The sequence below is a fragment of the Sparus aurata genome, chromosome 18, assembly GCF_900880675.1.
Source record: "Sparus aurata chromosome 18, fSpaAur1.1, whole genome shotgun sequence".
NCBI lineage: Eukaryota > Metazoa > Chordata > Actinopteri > Spariformes > Sparidae > Sparus > Sparus aurata.
In genome coordinates this window covers 9,668,728-9,688,129 of record NC_044204.1, presented here as the reverse complement: position 1 = coordinate 9,688,129, position 19,402 = coordinate 9,668,728, and the positions used below count along the sequence as shown (strand labels likewise).

General features: G+C 42.0%; 1 long non-coding RNA gene across 1 annotated transcript in view; it reads right to left on the bottom strand.

Annotated features, from left to right (window-relative positions):
* LOC115568401 (uncharacterized) overlaps window positions 1-16,932 on the bottom strand; it is a 56,586-nt gene extending 39,654 nt beyond the window's left edge. Inside the window, exon 1 of the long non-coding RNA XR_003981390.1 lies at window positions 16,468-16,932. This is a non-coding gene — a long non-coding RNA (uncharacterized LOC115568401). The remainder of the gene's footprint in view (window positions 1-16,467) is intronic.
* Between the last annotated feature and the right edge of the window lie 2,470 nt (window positions 16,933-19,402).

The following is a 19,402-nucleotide window of genomic DNA, read 5'->3' as shown; positions in this document are numbered from 1 at the left end:
AACGTACACCCACCCACTCTCTAGAGGCTGCAGTTATATTTACCTCGGCCAGAGTTAAGGCACGGGAGAAAAGCTGTAAAACTAAGGCGGAGGCGAGCAGGAGCAGGAGAAGTTTCTGGCCATTGAGAGCGAGTGGCGAAAAGCTGGAGACAGAAACTCCCTGGTGACCAGACGAGCCTGGCGGAAACGCATCACTGCCTTCCCCTATTACATCCACAATGCTACAGGCAATTTTCTCTCCCCCGTCTGCCTCACAGATTCCCTTTCCTCTGCTCACTCTTCTGCCACCCACAATAGACGGATTCAATGAAGATGGCCTCCGAGCCACCATCCTGCATGTGCCCAATGTTCAAGTATCTCTTTCAACCCATTTTGTTGCCGGCTTCTCTGTGCTCTTTTTTTAAGCTGTGTAGTACCCTGATTGACATTCATACAGTCGTGGTCAAACGTTTCCATACACTAGTTTTTGGTTCCAGTGATTTCTACTGCTCTCATTTTTCTGAGATGAATGAGTGGAACACATACTGTGTCTGAAAAAAACTTTCATGAAGTGTGGTTTAATTATAGGTCTTCTGAAAATGTGACCAAATGAGGTCATTGTTGCAGCAATCATTTCCTGACAATGTATTGAGAATGGCCCCAACATGATTATTCTGCAATTTTCAACGTGCAGTCAAGAAAGAGCTGACAAGTTCCTTAACGCATTTCAAGGAAACTTCATTCTAAACGTCTGCTGATCGTGACATTTTAATGTCAAACTATATTCGGTCTAACTGCAGTTCAGTAGATTGAAGCACATTTTTTCAACCATCTCACCAATGTCTATCACTTTAGTAGGTCGGCCCAAAAATAGTCCTGAATATCAAATTTAGCCACAGTGAATTGCTGCTTACCAACAAATACTATTTCATTTTTCAAGAAAGTAATTTCCCATTTTTAAAATGTAATTCTTAAATTGCCCAATGAGGCCTAATGGTAATAAAATGGAAATTAAATGTCACTCTTTTCATACATGATTTTGGCAGTACATCATTTAAGTACCTGCATACACTGCGTGTGTGTGTGTCTCTGTGTGTGTGTGTGTGTGTGTGTGAGTGATTGAGAGAGAGAGAGGGAGACAGAGAGAGATCTTTTAATTTAATACTTTAAAATACCGACCTGTAGAAGTTAGACAGAAATTAGTTTGAACTTTCCTGGAAATGTACTAAATAAATTACCAGCTTTTAATGAATGCAGATTTTGGGTAGTTTTCAATAACATTTGAGTTTGTGGTAATTTAGGGGTAATGAAGGAATCTCAAATAAGTTACTTAATAACTGCCACTTACTGACCAAGACATTTCTGGACCTGTGAAATGAAAAGATACCATTCTGTGCATGTAGAGAGAACCAGATTGTAAAATCTTTTAGTTTTAAATTTTTTTCACACAGCACAACAGACATCATTTGTACAGAAGGCAACAGTTCCCACTCTTATACTTAATTCATTTCGAGTTATATTAAATAGAGGTAAGGCATATTTGACAAAACAATCCCAAATCAAGGTCCACTGACTAAAATGAAATGAAATAACCAAGATTGTTTAAATATTATTGAAGTAAAAATAACTGAAATTAAGCTGCTGTAACACATGACCTTTTAATTAAAAACCATCACCAAGGAAAGTGCTCAAGAAAACCATAAATCTCCTTCTGGCTTTTATTCTACCTGCTGCAAAATATAAAAAGAAAATTAAATTAAATGATTCATTATTCATAAAAGTTTGGGCGGAAATGAGAAAAAGTAACTGATTGTCAAGTGATGTTTTTCACTCTGAGCATAATGAAGAAAAAAAGTTTTTATGTCGAAAAAAAAAAAAAAAAATCCAGAAAAACAAATAGTCAGTGGCTGAAAGAAATATGGGAGTAGTTCTCTGTTTCTCCACTGCTGGAAATACTCACCCTGTAACTGTGTTAAAGGATATTTGTTGTGCCATGTAAGACAATTCAAACTGGCATAAACACAGACTACTACAAATGCATGCTGATCATTGCCAAGTGGACTAAGCTAGTTTGGAATTATGTGGAAGGCACTTAAGGGGCCCAGGAGAGACATCCTGCTGATGAGCTGTGTAATGAAGCCACGTCCTGGCCTGCTTCTGCCCGGCTGTTAGAGGAGGGTGTGGCGGGGATGTAGCAGTTTGTCAGACGGAGGTTACAGGAGCTATGTCTTGCAGGTAAATTGATAAAATAAAATAAATTAATAATTAAAAACCAGTAACAGATTGTACGATCAATTGTGTGTATGTGTTTGTGTGTGTGTGTTTGTGTATGTCTGTAGCAGCAGCTTTTGGTGATGACAGCCATGTTAATACATGTGGTGGTCTGCCCTCCTGATCCAGACTTCAGTGAACAATCCCCAAGAAAACAGCATTCCTCCCAAGTGAAAGCCAGGCAGCGTCCGCTGTTCACTGATGGCGTTTATGAAATTATGTAATTTAGAGGAAAACTTTTTACTTTCTCACTTTTCAGGATGCATGATGGGCCAGGATCTCAATTATAACACATTATAACAGCATCCATATTATTATAAACAGTTCATGGATACATGTTTAGATTAACAGATGGAAACCTGGGAAAACACATTAAAAAAACAAACACAGATCTCAACATTATGTGGACCATCACGCCTCTTTTGGTTCGCCAGCGCAAGCCTGCTGTATGAAATGACACTGATGCAGCTTTATGCTGGTGCTGCTTGGTTCAGTGTGAACAAATAAAGGCTGAAATGACAAAAATTACCAGCCTTGGCTGCAGCAATAATGATGAGTCTCTGTGTGAAAAGGGCTTATTAACCAGCCAGGTGGAGAGGCAGTTCTCCAGACTCCGCACCAACATAGCAGAGTGGACGGTTGTGTCTCTGAGGTGGTGACAAGCAACACGGGAGTACCCCAAGGAACTGTCCTGACACCATTCCTCTTCACTCTCTTCACCTCAGACTTCTGCTTCAACTTTCCTGCCACCTACAGAAGTTTTCTGACAATTCCTCCATCGTTGGATGCATCAGTGATGACGGTGACAAGGAGTACAGAGGACTGATAGAGAACTTTATCACATGGTACAACAGCAACCACCTGAAGCTCAACATCAGTAAGACCCATGAGGTGGTGGTGGATTATGGGAGGAAGAGGACAGCCCCTGCCCCAGCCATCATCCAGGGGTAGGAAGTGGAGAGAGTGGACTCCCACAAGTACCTTGGATTCTACATTAACAATAAACTGGACTGGTCTCACAACACTGATGCCCTCTTCAGAAAGGGACAGACAAGACCATTCTGCCAGAGGAGCCTCAGATTTCCAACAGGCTCCTGAAGACTGTCTAACAGTCTGTAGTGGCCAGCGTACTCTTCTTTACTGTGGTGTGCTGGTGGGGTGGCATCAAGACTGATGAGGTCAACAGGCTAAACAAGCTGGTGAGAGGGGCCTGCTCCATGGTTGGACTGGAAGTGGGTCAGTACACCACTTTTATCTAGACAGAAATCTGTTGTGTCCAATAGAATTAAATCAAATGTAACATAAATGTCCACTAAGGTGGGACATTGGAATGTAAAGCAACAAGTCAACAGAAGTGCCATGGATTGTCTGTATGTTTTGGACAGACACTTGTGTTCCAAGAGGATGAATTTCAATGATTTTGGTGAGCCGACTGACTGTGACATTTCCCTAGCACCATCACTAGATGGACTGTGTTAGCTTTGACTAAAATGTTTACCTACTATTACATTTTGCAAAAATATTGAAAGTATCCACGGTATAAATTCCGATGACTTTGATTACTTTTAATCTAGTGGCTAGATTGACCATCGACTTCTGGTTCCACACTACACAAGGACATCAGAATCCTTAATAAAAGCCATGTGCTTTGCACTACTTCTCCTCACTCCCTCCTGTGCAGCTTGTTATGGCTGTGTATGTTTGTTCTGTTTGTGCCTTCTCCTCGCCTGTCATCTCCAGCTCTGCCCTGATTGCTCAATGAGTAACACCTGGCCTGGGAGAGAAAGTACTTGGGAAGTACAGGGATGTTCTGCTGTAGTCTTGACTGAGTGTCTTTCGTCAATCTCAGTTTTGTGTCTTGGTTGTTTATTTGTCTTTATGTAAAAAAAGATTTGGTTATTTTAAAGATGTTGTCTATGTGGTTATTTGAGTGCTGTTCACCCCATTCGGCTGCCTAAGAGTGGGGCCTAAAGTTTGGGGGCTCATCTGGGATATAACGTCCATCGGATGAGGTAAATGAGTTTTTGTTTTTGTGTGGATTATTGCCCTTTTATTAAGTGTAGTGGTCATCTCTTTTGTCAGATCTTTTGTTGTTTTTGCTGCATGTTAAGTTGTGTGTTTTGTTTTGTTTTTTGAGCACCCTAACTAGATAGTCACTGGGCAATTTCAAGAGCTTGCCACATTCTAAATTTGCCTTTCTCATTTTTAGTGGTAATCCTGAATCCACGCATTTGACTATATTCCTGGTCTTCGATGATGCACTGAATTCGTATAAAGTCACACTGAGCTCGGAAAGCCACTGATGTCTAGCTATGTGAGTTAGCCATCTGGGTAGGCAGGAAGAGTTGGGGTGTCTCTCTGCAGTTTGTTTCCCTTAGTTTTATACGTAACACAGCAACTTGGACTTGTGTGAGATGACTGCTTTTGTTTTGGTCATGTGTGACTGTAATTAATACTTTGGTGCGCAGTAACTTGTGGTGTGACCACCTTTGTTGGGTCACTTGTTGGTTGAAGCTGAGGTGTAAACTGACCTCAGATACTGTTTAGATTCTGTGAAGATTACGAAAATTGAATTCTGGATTTCATATAAAGTATGTGGTTATAGCATGACAGAGGACAGACGAGTTACAGCCAATTCACTTTTTGTTTCGCTGTGACTCTTGAAATTGAACATTTCTTTAAGAGAGAATGTAAAATCTTGAAGGGGGGAGTTGCTGCTGTCATTTCTCCTGTGTGCTCTCTGTTAGTTATCTGAGTGTGTGATTGGTTGCACGTGTGTTTGGTTAACTGAGTGATTGTGTGGGTGTAGGTTGTCCAGGGAGCTGAATGGCCATGCCTCCAAACCAGCCATTTAAAGGCCAGACTACTAGCATTTCTGTTTGTGTGTTAAACCCAGATTCCACCAGGAACGTCACAGCCACGATATGGTTGCTGGGGCTGATCGCGGCAATTGCCCACCTCGTGGCTTGTATTTCCACCGGCTGCACCACAGTGTGTTCCAGAAGGGGCTCTCTGCTCTGGGGAGATTACGCGGGAAGGCTATTTTTGGCGGAAGCGAACCGCAGTCGCGTCAATTTGCACAGAGCAGATTGAGCCCAACAGGAAGTCAGACAGCAGAACGGCATAGTGCATCCGGTCTATATCAAAATAAGACACTGTGTGCTGTCTTGGGCTCTACCGCACACAACAACTACTCAACTACAGTAGACACACAAAGATCAATGAGAAATAATGAAATAAACTGGATCTGTCATCTGACATCATCATTTCAGCCTGATAACATCAATGATGCTCTGCCTCTGACTATGGATGAGCGAGTACAGCATTATCTGTATCTGTATCTGTATCTATTAACCATAGGAATTATCTGTATCTGTATCTGTACTTGGAGTGGGCGGGACCTAACCAGTAAGTGGGCGGGGTTTAACCCGGACGTGGTCGGGTTGTCTTGAAATGGGGGTGGCTTTAACCGGTATGTTATTTTAAGCATGCAATTGATATGGGTTGATCAGAAAAGTTTATATTTATTGCTGATTAGAAAACTATTTACAGGACAGCATCAGCATTGAGCTTCAGATCAATGGTTTTGATCACCATAGCAAACAAACTATTTACAGAACAAGTTTTGCAACAATGAATACAACACATGCGGTTGCAATTATGAAGTAAAATGTAATGAACAAGAGTTTTCATATTCAACATAACTTTCTTTTTTTAACTTTAATTTTTTTTATGATCATCATTTTTTTTATTTCCACGTCAGGTGTGTGTGTGTGTGTGTGTGTAGCTTTATTTGTACTATTATTTATACCACTACTACCTTTATTTTTTTATGAAACACAGCAAGAAAGTGTCAGACACTCAATGTGTGACATCAAAAAAACTGGTTAGAGCCAGCTGACGGTTAAAAAAACCAAAAAACTCCGACAACCGGCAGAGAGAGGTAGAGGGAGAGAGAGAGAGAAAGAGAGAGAGAGAGAGACAGCTGACGGTTAAAAAAAAAAAAAGAAAAAAAATCTCCGACAGGCAGAGTCGCAACCCGAGTCACATTCTACCAAGCACCACGTCTGAACGAACCCACGTTTATCAGAACTCTACTGGTTAATAAGTGAGTACAAACCGAAGTAAAAACAAACCTGAAGCTGAATAAACCCTAAACGTTAACAGAAAAGACCACGAACCTGAATGACTGAGGGAGAGACAGACAGCTGTTCTGTGTGTGAGTGAGCAGAGCGGGACACAGAAACACATCTGTATGTGTGTAAGGGAGCGGCGCTGTGACTACTATCACAGACACAGTCAGCTACTGTGAGGGTTTTCATTCAATCCGAGCACAGATATTGATTCGTATTACTCGTATAATACTCGTACTCGGCAAAAGTGCTCTATCCGTACCGGATACTCGTTTCAGCCGAGTATCCGGCTCAACTCTACCTCTGACATTCATACACTCCCAGTGGGATAAGAAGCCATGTAGAAAAAAATGGTGATGCACACACCAGGTAACAGAGACATGCTGGTAGGAGGAAGCAGTTGGACATGTTTTTTAAAGAAACTGATAAATTCTTTATTGATGGTGCGTCTTGGTAGATGGGAAGAGGGGAGTCTCAGTTTCATGTTGTGCCAGGGCCCCATTAGGCCTTTGTCAGCCACTAGAGGTGGAGACCTAACAATACATAAATAAGGGACATTTGTAATGAGCTGCTTGATATGTAGACCTATTCTGTCATTTGTTCATTTTAAGATTGTTAGTTGATTGAGAAATTTAGTACGGATATTCATGGTTCAGGAATGGTGTTAATGGTGAAAACAGTAAACATTACCACTGTGCGCATGTTATCATGACAAAGTCCTGAGATCACGTGTGGAAGGCTGCATGTGCTACTGAGACATCGATTCAGTATCTGGGCCCAACATGCACACTATTTGCACTATGCAATAATTGCAAACACGCCTAAATTGCTTCTTACTGCAGTTTATTGTTATAATTAAGCAGAGTTCTTTTGACAAACTACTGAACATTACTTTTAATGAATTAAACATGATATGTGACTCCTTTCACTGCAAATTTTGCTAAACTGGACTTTCAGAGTAATTTGACAACTAATTACCCTCAAGTCACTTCATCCATCTTCCCCTCCATCCATCCTTTCGTACATCCAGCTTTCCACTCCCAGGGAGTTAAATTAACATTTCCAGCCATATTCTGGGTTCTGTCATGTTAGATTTTTTATGTTCTCCATTTCCAGAGCTACAATCAATCACACAGGCCTTATTTCAGGGTATAGAGCCGTATTTCACAACCACTGGGAGTTATTGACTGATCAAAGACCTCACATTTCTAAGAACAGGCAACCTGTTCTTCTAACCATGCAGGAGTGTTTTGATAAAAAGGGATGAAGTCCCTGTAGCTTAGTGATCAGTGCATTGCCAGATTTACTTCTTCCTTTGACTTAGTTCTACATTGATTAGACACAGTTGGAAGAAGTTTGAAGCTGAGCATTTTTCTTACGCTTTCTGAGGTTGAGAAAAATTGCTTAACTATGCAAATGTCAGATCATAGTTACTAAGCCTTTAACTCTATGATTCTTTTTTGGGAGGGATGGAGCTTAGCACAGTTGTGCAATGAACCCTTTGATACTGTTTCCTCAGCAGGAAGTTTATTTCCTTTTGATTTCTGTGAAATGCTTACAGATTGTTGCTTATTATTGCTCTGTTGTGGACTTAAATGTATATGTAATAATAGTGATGCCTATGGGATCTTGTGCTTGTAACCCGCACAGGCTAAAACCATTAGTGGGGTTCCCGATTGATTTTCAAAAGTAGGCCAAGAACATTGTGTCTATTGGCCATGGTTGCCGTCGAGACTGAACCTGCTTTATAAGAAAAGCTGCCCTAAGCAGTCCAGGAAGCACAAAGGTGGACTTGCAACAAAAGAGACCCGGACATTTTACTTTAGAAAATTTTTCACAGATCACGGTGCCTCCTTGTTTTTATATTATCCTCAGAACATAGGCCCAGCCCATAACCAACAATTATAATGTTTTACTTTACTTATCTAGGTGCAACGTATTTACATAAAACACACCTCATCAACTCAAGCAACGTCTGTGCTCTGCTCAGTGTTTGTATGGATCCTGCTTCCACAGTGCAACACACAGACTCGCAGCACAGAGGGGAACAAGATATTCAAAAGTATATTCAGTCACAAACCACAATAAAGACGGAGCTGATATGGATGCCAATGCCAATTACTGTCTACCATTCTCAAAGAATAAATTCCGAACCGATAAGGTAAATTACCTTTACCAGCTCATGTCATCGATGTTGAGAATTTATTTTGAAAGATCATATTATTTGTAAGAATAAGTAAGTTAAAATATAAGTTAACATTCAAATTCATGTTCATTCATTTTAAATATGTAGTTAAAAGGAGAACTGCATTTCATTTCATTTGATTTAGTTACATTATAAACAGACTTCATTACCCAGGATGCTCTAGGAGAAAAGGGCGAATGTGACGTGATGACATCAGTTTTTGTGGCAGGAAGCAATGCTATACCTCATGTTTAGTTAGCACACGCTATATGTATGTTTTTCTTGGCCCCTTCTTTACTCACTAAAGGACGTCTGAATGGAATTAACAGTCTCGCTTCATAATTTTTAGTTATAAGCTGATTCTGCCACAATCACCACCTGGGATCTGGTGACTACAATGACAATGTCAATGAGGGTCAAAACACTGTTTGCACAACTAATTTCCAACAGCGAATACACTTTGAGTGTAAAATTGAGAAAGTGTCTGGGTTACATTCTTTTAATGGACATAATCACAAGCTATATTAACATTGGGTCTAATGACTGTGCGTCATAGGAAACACCCTTTCACTATGACAAACCCAGAGAATAATGACCAACGTTGCAGTTCCCCTCAGCTCAACTGAGTTTTTAGCCTCTCTAAGTACATGGTTTGTGTTTTTTGTTTTTGCTCTATTCCTTTGATTCAGTCTGTTTTCAGCAACAACAGCAATTAGCAGCAAAAATGCCACATATTTTTCTCATGAGCTGGCGGGGACCTTAGACAGAGGTAAAAAGAAAGAGAGAGAGAGAGAGAGAGAGAGAGAGAGAGAGAAGTGTGATTTGCATTCACCAGGTGAACACAAACTCCAAATAAATGTGCATGTTATTCTGTATTTAGAGCTGGTTGGTAACAGAACCAGAACCAACTGAAGTACAGCAGGAGTTGTTTTTATGTATATCTTGTGGAGCAGCAATCACATAACTCTTTAGTGTTCCATTTGCATTATATTGTAGAATTTGAACTGAAGCTTTCCTATGTTACAGCATTCTATGCGTTGGCACCCAGGGGTAAATACAAAAAAGCAACAACAGGTCGATTTATTACAATTCATCCAACACTTACCGTTTACCAAAATCCTAACACACAATCTTGGCTGTCTTCTCCTCTGTCTGCTTCTCAACAGAACTTGTATTTCATATCATTCTGGTTTTTAAAGTCCATTTCAAAATGTTCAAGTGTCAAATCAGCCTGAAGTAAAAGTAAATATTTCATTATGTACTGTTTATCAATATGCAATTTTTTTGTGCAACCACGCTTTGAACATTGTGATTTATTGCTAACTCGACCGCAGAGCCCTTTCTCGACTGACTCTACGGGGTCAGGTGGAGCGTCACAGTTTGAAGGTCACTGACATGTTTGACGAGTTGGGAGTGAAGTGAGAGTGTGTCGTGTCAAATTGTAAAGATGTATTCTCCATTTGCCTTCATTTGAGTTGCAGTATGTTGATCCTGTGATCAGCCTATACAAGAGACTCTGTTCCACGTCTATTGGAACTTGTTTCCTCGTCCAAGCGGAGGAGTGCTCCAAACAGCAACCTTTATTTGGTTTCACAGAATCGATACAGAACTTTTTTCTTCAGTCTCCGCGAGTAGCTGAACTTTGGTTTGCTTCCCCTGATAGTTTTGTTGTCTGAGTTTTGATATTCACTAACTGTTGCCTTGTGGAAATATGGGTCTGCATTCCGCTCTCGCTTGCATGCTTACATTAAATATTGCTATATCAGGATTATATCAGGACTGAGAGTTTCTTTCCGCCCTCAGCTTCAGTGCCTGGAATCTTTTTCTTCATTAGTCTAACTTTAGACTTGGTATGGACACTTGGCAGCAGCTTTGCTTCGATTTCTCTTAGTAAAATATGTCTTTTTTTGTTCTTCAGTGTCTGCTTTTTTTAGCCTTAAGTTGTTACTTTTTTTAAGACAAAATGACCATACCTTTGATTTCAAGGTATGGTCAAGGCAGTAGGCAGAGCTGTTGACTGCTTCCTGGATTTGGCTTCTGATTCAACAGACAGGGTGTGAGATAACAAAATGTATTGTTCCACAGCTTGAGGTCTTAATTGTGATGTTTACCACTCTCAGCGCGAGGCTTGCGTCTCCCAACTAACTTTGTCAAAGCATAAAGAGCGTCTCACAACATTTGTTTGATGTATGGGGGCTAGATATAACACATGCTTCACAAAAGAGCTGGACTATCTTCACTTTGTTGTTCCAATATCCTCTTCATTTCTTTTATAGCGTCAGTATGATAGGATCATTAGTCATTTGCACACGTCTGCTGGAGCCAAAGAATGATTGCTCTTGCCTGACATCATCTCAGGCTGGTATTTGAAGCAGAAAGACTCCGGCTTTATCGGAATGAAAGAGACCGGCTGAAAATAACAAACGAGGGACCACTTTCTCTCCCCCTCTGCTGGAGATAATCTTGTTTTTGACCTGAGTGATAGGCAAGGATTTCACAGGCGCTCCATCTGTTTCCAACGGCTTTGCCTTTATGTCAAAATTGGATTTCTTAATCTAATCGCAGTGGCTCTAACCTAGCATTTTTGTTTGCCTTCCTCCCAGCACAGATCACTGCTTAGGATTCTTGTACCCCCATGCAAAATACTTCCTCTGATCCGCCAACAATAGACGGACCCCAATTACGATAATGGAAGAGTAAAGGAGCACAATGCTACTTATAGAAATGATATGATACGGGGCCTTTTGCATATCCAACTTAAGCCCTGGTTGGGAGTGTATACACCCTGCTGTCTAGCCCAAAATGATCTCCCCAGATGTTTGCTGGATGAATTGAGCTGCCGGTGTAGAACGGGGAGGACTCATGGATGGATTGGGCACAGGATCAGGTGGGCTCGACAGGACGAGTAGGTTTTGTGTCGACCAGGATTAGAGGAATGATTTGTGTCCCGGATGTTTCTTAATGCACTGTCACATTATGTAAATCCCCACTCCATATGAATGCCACAGATACTGTATTTGTCTGCCTGCTACATGTTGTCTCCCCGTGAGCTGACTTAGTTTCACAACCTCCTACCCCCCCCCCCCCCCCCCCCCCCCCCCTTTCTATCCATTCACTTTTCTTCAGCTGGTTCTCGCAGTTCTGTCAGGAAAGACTGTGGTGGTAAAAGACAGCACACCTTCCTGTTTCTGTGTTTACAGGATACGGGGATAGAGATCACAGGGGCGTTCTCGCTGTGAACAAGACAAAAGTTTAGACAGAGGAAGAAGAAATGCTCCTCCAGCCTGCGAGGTTGCCTTCTGCTCGCCCATCTCCATCTGCCTTTCTTCAGAGGCGAGTCAGCTCCTGCTCTCCACCTTCAGCCTGTCTCTTATCTCGCCCGCCCTCCTCCCTCCTCTGCTGCCCTGCTTCCTGCCTTTCTCCACCTTTAACACCTCACTCACTGACGGCTAGAACCAGGCTAATTGACAGACTGACCTGAGGAGAAGTAGTGTTACTCCTCCTTTTGTCTCCAGATCAAACATCGCTCTCGTCTCTCAGGTATCCTCTCATTTCTCCTTCCCCTCGTTCTCAGCTCCTCGGGCTACTCTGGCATTGAAGCCTACAGCTCGGTGTTCTATCCTATGGACTAGGAAATGAATCATGGCTGCGAGTGTGGGCATGCGGTCATGATAGATGAGGAGGGCAGGGCCTGGGTGAGCAGAGAGTTGACAGACAGTTTGACAAGCTTCTGCTAGGTTGAACTTTAACTACAGCTGCCATCATAAGTTTACATGCACCTGTAAAGAACATGTTTATGGTGTCAGTCGTTGGTTCCAGCTCTCATTTTACTGTGATGAATGAGTGGAACACACGCTACCTTGTCTTGATGGAGACTTGTAAAAACAATAGATCACATTTTTTTTTTTTCACACAAGAGATGTCAATATGGAATAAAAATATAGAACTGATGTTAACCCTCTCAGTGCATACGTACGTTCTGCTCACAGTAAATTGGGGCAATAAGATCAACATAAAATGTCGTTGTATCGTTGTTGTTTCAAATAAGAAAAAAAATTGTCTGATTTTGTCTGAGACTAATCTATGGTTTTCCATCCCATCACAGTAACAAGAAAACCTTGTTTTTTTTATGCAGATAGATATTTAACTAAATAGAAACTGGTGCATTTAAAGGTGTAATTTGTAGAATGCGCTCAGAATTTGAAGGCAGTTCCCAAAAAAAAAAGGGGGCAGCATGTCACCAGATTGACCCACAACTGGCTATCATTAGCTTATTAGCTCATGGCTTGGTTAGCCAGGGGGCCTTTGACCCAAGAGTTTGCCTGGTCCGAGACCTCCGATCATGTAGGGATTCGCCATGGGCGACAGGCCTTAGCTTGACTAGTTTTGGCAGCCTGACCCTAGAATTCCACTGGTTGCATTTGCATTGTGGAATGGCTCAACTGTGGTTTTGCTCCGTGCTTCCTTGTCCATAACCCCCCCCCCAGGCTGCAAGTACAGCACGGTGTACTGCAGGACAGCTGGAGTGGCGAGACTGAGGATTCCCGGCATTATTGACAGAATCGCGTGCAACAGACAAAAGGTTAGTGTTCCTAAGTCAAGCATTAGAGCATATGTGTCAAACTCAAGGCCCGCGGGCCAAATCCGGCCCGCCACGTCATTTTATGTGGCCCGCGAGAGCTTAAAAGGTATACAATTGTCTTAAAATAAAAGTCTACACTGCTTTACAGTGTACAGTGACCATAAACTACATCTCCCACAATGCATGTCAATGACCCGATAACCCGACGTGCATTGTGTGACCCGCGAAAAGACCGCATCCTGCCGCGAGATCCCAGTGTTTCCATATCAGCGTTTGACTAAAGCGGATTTCTAAGAAGTGATGGAGAAGTTGTCCACAAATTAAAAGGCAGACTGCAGCTGCAGCAGAATGTGTTCACCAAAGCTACCGCTAAAAGTGATGCAGCAGTGAAAGCTAGCTTTATTGTGGCTGAAGAAATCACCCGAGCGTCCAAGTGTTTTTCGGAGGGCGCATTTGTGAAGCGGTGCAAGCTAAAGGTGTGTGAGCAGGTGTGTGAGCAGGTGTGCCCCGACCAGAATCAGACTTTTAACAATATCAGTTTGTCAAGAAACACCATCGCAGACCGAGTTAAGGAACTAGCAGACAATCTGACAACACAGCTGGCCGAAGAGTCACGCTGTTACCTGTTTTTTCGCGGACAACATGGATAAAGCGCATCTGTCCACTTTCATAAGAGGCGTGAAGGCATACTTCACTGTCAGCGACGAGCTCTTGGATGTAGCTGCCATGCATGGGACGACGACAACGGGCAGGAACATTTTTGATGTGGTGGAAAGGTCCGTGAGTAAAACTAAATTACCGTGGGACAAGTTGATGGGTTAACTACCGATGGTGCATCTGCAATGTGTGGAGGAAAAACGGGCTTGGTTGGATTAGTGAAGTCATCACACAAGAAGTCCGACATGGTCACAGCTTTCCAGCGAAAACTACACCTGTGGAGGTCCCAGTTGGAACAGGACAATGTTGCCCACTTTCCTGTCTGTCAAAGCATCTCAGCCTCAGTTCCTGGTGCTTTTTCATGTGCTCTGTTAATGCCACATATTCAGTGTGTTTACAGGTGTATGTGTTCAAATATTTACTGTAATCAAAACCATCTCTCATTACCTCTGCAAGGCTCTCTGCTTTTTGTTTTTCTAAAATGCCACACACTTGAGACGTGTTTTAGCAGCTCAGAATTATTTGTGTGCCATAGTTCTGCCCAACTCAACAGTGACAAAAACATTTTGAACAAAGTTGATGTAATAACTTGTGTGTGATCATATTTGGCTTATCTTTGTTATTAATTTGAAAAGTTTGATCTGTGATTGATGGAGTAATGGTGGGTTTCTTAACCTGATAAATTAAAGGAACCAGTTATAATTACAGAGCAATGTGCTTAAATATATTTTTACATTTATGTAAATGCTTGTTCAATATTTGTACAGTTGAATAAATAATAATTAAATGCAGAGACACTTATTTGTTACAATATTTTACGGAGTAGTTACATTCATACAGTCTTACAGTTACAACCGGCCCTTTAAGGGCAAGCATAATGTTGATGTGGCCCGGGCTGAAAATGAGTTTGACACCCCTGCATTAGAGCAAGGGTGGGCTTGCTTGAATTTGTCTCTTTTTTTAGATTTTTGTGCTGCAGCTGTTTTATTCTGAAAATCAACCAGATGTTTTGACGTTGTTTCAGTGTCTGACTTCCTGTCTCGTTTGATCTGCTCTGTGCTGAATTTGGCTGAACTGATGCACCGTGCCCCGTCACTAGGCAGAAATAGAAGCCTTGCTAATCTGCCGGAGCTGCAATTAAGGAGATACACAACGCAGTGGAGCCAGTGGAAGTACATACCAGAGCGAAACCTATCAGCTCTGCTAGTGTGGCCGATCAGAGACAGACCGAACACGGATCTGGTGGAATTCGGGGGTGAGTGTGACAGACTGGGACTAAACACAGCCTCCAAGACCGACGGAATTCAGTGTGATGACAGGGGACACAGTACAGAGGCGATCTACAGCAGCTCTGACCAGGACTCCGTCTCCGGGGAAGAGATTACTGACTTCCCTCCCACCGACAAAACCCACTAGTTAGTCTCCATGTTTATTAATTTGAGTTAGATCAATTACTATTTGGCTGTAACATCTATGTGCTGCCTCCCTTTTTGTTGCGATAACAGAATCAAGCACCACACTTGTCTGCTGAGAACTGGCTCAAGTTGTGGCAGCAAGTCTGACAATCCATAGATGAAGGACCACAATCAATTACTGATTGATCAGAATAAACAATATCCATGCAATATTGACAAGTATGATGATGTATGAATTGTTTTGTACAGGATGTGGATTTTAATTGATAGGGTCAACGAAATACAAAAATACAAAAAAATACAAAAAAAAATATTAAAATACAGAGGATATTGATCATCTTGTCCAAATATTGATCTTTGTATTATAGCCCTAGAAATATTGGAAGGTGTAATGTGATGATCAATTTGAGAAGCAATTTGGGCTCCATGTTTTGAAGCTTACACTAAGGCCCTCAAGCCTTGTAGTAAATTCTCTTGTCATCAAGGATATAGTGGAATGATTATTTCAACTGATTATTGAGGGTTGGCCCAATTTAAGAAACACGTTAACATAGCACAGCAGTTTTACATCAGCATGAAACTATATACTTCATAATGACAATACCGTTACCACCAGTACCTCTTCCTTTAAATAGTAACTGATCATCCTAATCTTCAAGATAGTAGTGTTGGTGCTGAACCGTGTTAGCTGTTCCTGGCTATGTCTATGAACTAGTAACTCAGTATATATGAATAATATCATCTCCTCCTTTACTACACTGAAAACACATATGAAATACACTGGAGTTTATTTTCTACCGACACTGGTACCGCACTTGAAAAAGAAAGCTCACCCTTAAATGCGCACGTTGTCATGTCAGGGAAGCCCATTTTCTATTTATTTTCAAAGACATCCAGAACACGTACGGTAGACATCATATTCAACACTTTAAATTTATTTCTCGTTATCTGATTTGCATCCATTCTCTACCTCCCAACTACAACTCTCTAACATTCAAAACCTACAACTACAACCTGAATTGGGTCTGAGCATCAGAACAGCGACCAAGTTTGATGACTTTTTCCTTGCTGACACAACCCAGTTCTTATACCACCGTGAGAAAATAAGACTAGACAAGCTGCAATGTTCCCCCGACCTTCTGCTACAACAGCTTTTCATATTATGGAGGGGGAAAAAACAAAACATGCAGATCCTAACAACATAAACGTACATGCTGTTAGTTTGATGTAAATCTGAGCACTTACTTTTACTGTTCAGTCTTACGATGCAGCTCAGGTGCATGAATCCTGTCCTTTTCTTCTCACTTCCAGATAAGACACCTTTTCAAAATGTGTATCAACTGCTTGCAGCTTGTTCCCACTCCCTTCTTTCTTTTCTTTCTCTTCGTGTTCCCTACTCTCTCAGTACAGTACATGTTAGCCTGCATGCATTCCTTCTTGTATGGTTTGGACTCTGTTGAGAGAAATAAAGTCATGTGCAGTAGCCGCAGAGCAACCCTCAAAGCTCGCTGTTGAGTTTAGCACACTGTCACTCAACGTGGTGGATTTTTCCTCGCTATTGCTTCCCTTTCTTTCCCCAGCAAACTGCCACTGAACGCTATCTTTATGACTGTGAAAACCGACAGCTGCCAGTAGGAGTGAAATAATTGCCGCTGCCAGTGTGACAGACATTACTGGCTCACTTGTACAATATCAGAACAATGGCATTCTTTTCCAAAGCGATTGGAAGCCAGAAGAATTCATTCATTCTCACTCTGCGGACGACGCGCCTGCAGCTGGAGCAAAGGGGTCTGAGCGATTACAATAAAACGGTTTGTCACTTTGTACTCCAAAAATGCTGCTTTATTTGCATATTGTCAATCACAAGAAAAGCGCTTCGCGGATCCAAAAGCATCTTGGCATGATAATTCTTCGCTTAAAAATCCGCCCTGCTGCTTTACTGGCACGGAGCCAGACCAACATGTCAGCTCACACACAGATCACAGATAGCCTTACAGTCTGTGGGCCTCTCAGTGACATTCACAGCCAGCTGTACGATGTAGGCATCTGGAGCTGTCCCCCTGACTCAAATTCACATGGAAAAAAAAACAACAAAGTGTTCCCTGCAAAATGCGTCATGTACGTGTCCGTTTCATTCAGAGTCACTGCTATCATTACGCATTTGTTACATGCTGTGCAAATTCTATCATTAACTCAAACGATTTCACGATCCTGGCTCAGACTGTTATGTATGATCAGTGTGTGTGTCATTGCTTATGATGAGGCTCATGTGTCAAACAGCTTCATTCATTGTCACTATTTTGAGCACATCACAGACAGGGACTGTGACAAAATCTCACTTACCTGTCACTGAATCCTAGTGCCACATTTGGTCACAATAGTACATCGCTGGACATACTTGAACTAGGTGGAATTTTTTATTCCAAAGTCATCAGTGCTATAATGGAATACATTAGATGAATCTGTCATTATATATTTGAATCAGCAAAAGTGCTGTGTGGAGTGCACCAAAAAAATATTCTAGGGACTAACTGATTTGAAGCAGGAGTAGAAGCTAGCAAGAGCAGGCTAAATTTAAAGTATCCAACCGAAAAAATCCATCCCCGCCCGTCGGGCCTCTCTTCAGAGCCCCTCCTCCAGGAAACATGAACAAGTGCTGCCTGACTAATCAGACACTGATTGCCCTGTTGCTCACACTGGCCAGCAGGGAGGTGTGTTAGCGGCTTCAATTCAATGAGCCAAAATGTCATAACCCATTAAACACAAGCAAAACAGCCTTCACATACATATTTCCGTCCGAAAAAGGCAGCCCCGCACGACCCCTTACTCCTCACTGCTGTGGATGTGTGCGTGGTGCCACTTTGCTAGGTGGCTGCTAAACAGCAGTAAAAAAGAAACGACAGAGTGAAGAGTATATGGTGATAGTAAAACAGAGACGAGCAATGACACCGAGACCGACCCACTGAAGAAGCTAGCAATCAATGTCAAGGACCGATCAAGGGTTAGGTCAAAGACGTTAGTTTTAAATTTAAATTTGAGAGCTTCAATAAAGCCCGATTGTCTGATGTCAGCTGGGAGGTTATTCCAGAGGAAGGGAAGGAAGGGATAGGAAAAAAAGCCCTGCAGCCAGCTGACTTCTTTTTAACCCTTGGAACCATCAGGAGCCAACTTTTCTCTGCCATTCTTGTGCAACTAGCTCACTGCATCTGCCATGTGTTTGGCTTGCAAATGATATTTGAGACTCAACGTACTACAATGGTAACTCATTTCATGTCGACAGTACGTGCAGATAACTTTTGTCCTATTGACCGAACCATCTGGCAGTGTTTTGAAAGTGAATTTGCTGTTCATAAGTCCTTTCTCCATTTCCGTTCACTTTCGGTTTTCAGTCCACCGTGTTTTTCCCGAACCCCAACCCTGCTTCTTCTTCTTCTGATTCCCTTTCTTATTCTTCTGCCACCCTCTGGATCAAGACTAAAGGTGCCACCGACGGCCGTAAATCATACAATGCGCGTTTCTTTTTGTAAAAAAAAACGAGCGTTAATCACTCGTTAAAAAAACTTAATGGCGTTATTAACACGTAACACGTTATTAACGTGTTAACTTTGACATCCCTAATATATATTAGGGCTGTCAAAGTTAACGCGTTAATAACGCGTTAACGCAACATCCTCTTAACGCCGTTAATTTTTTTAACGCGCGATTAACGCTCGGTATAAAAAAACAAAAAACAAAACGTGCATTGAAAGATTTACGGCCGTCAGTGGCACCTGTAGTCTTGATCCAGAGGGTGGCAGAAAGGGAATCAGAAGAAGAAGCAGCAGGGTTGGCGGTTCGGGAAAAACACGGTGGACTGAAAAGTGAGGAAATTGAGAAAGGACTTACCGTAAAATACCAAATAATAGCCGGGGGGGGTAGTTGTTTCAATCACTTAACAGACCAAAAGGCAATTTGGGACAGGCGTTTAATTCCTTCCTCACAATAATCCTGGATGAAAATGTCACAAACTTCTCCAGCTTCTCTGTGAATTCTCTGGCATCCTTCTGCAAGTGAAGTTGTTGCGGTGGAGGAAACGATTCAGCCAACCAGCACTCGCTGCAAACTCCTCATCTCTGCTGTCACTCACGGTGGCGGACATTTGTTTCTCCATCACCCTGATCATTTTGCGGGACACTCTCTC